This window comes from Prionailurus bengalensis, chromosome F2 (genome assembly GCF_016509475.1).
Source record: "Prionailurus bengalensis isolate Pbe53 chromosome F2, Fcat_Pben_1.1_paternal_pri, whole genome shotgun sequence".
NCBI lineage: Eukaryota > Metazoa > Chordata > Mammalia > Carnivora > Felidae > Prionailurus > Prionailurus bengalensis.
In genome coordinates this window covers 55,527,955-55,528,572 of record NC_057353.1, presented here as the reverse complement: position 1 = coordinate 55,528,572, position 618 = coordinate 55,527,955, and positions in this window count along the sequence as shown.

Below are 618 nucleotides of genomic sequence, written 5' to 3'. Positions count from 1 at the left end.
TTCTGAAAACTGTACTCAGTGCCACTTGAATTACGAGATTTTTTCAGTCTGGCTGGTGAGAATGGGCACTATTTTCAGCCTTGTGTGGATTCCAGGCACTCTTCCCTCTATTCCCTTCAGGAGATTCTGTCTCCAGTCTTGGGTAACTTGAGGACACTTGCCACAGTTACTACTTTGTCAAGCACCTGAAAGGGACCTCTGCATATTTCTAGTTTTTCTCTGGATAGTCCTCTGGATAGTCTTCTACTGGATAGTTCAGTACCGTGTCTCATAAATACTAGTCACACTGATCTTGCCAACTGTCTGCTCCATCTCAACTGCCACGCTGCACATAGTTTTCTCCTTCTACACCAGAACTCTATAAAGATACATAATGGACAGAATGTTTGTGTCTCTCCAAAATTTATATGTTAAATCCCTAATCCCCAGTGTTATTATGTTTGGAGATAGAGCCTATCAGGGGTGATAAAGGTTACATGAGGCCATAAAGGTGTGCTCTAATAAGGGTGTGCTGATAGAGCTAGTACCCTTATAAGAAGAGGAAGAAATACCAGGGCTCTCTCTCCCCGATGTGAGAACACAGTGAGCAGGTAGCCGGCTGTAAGCCAGGGAGAGCTC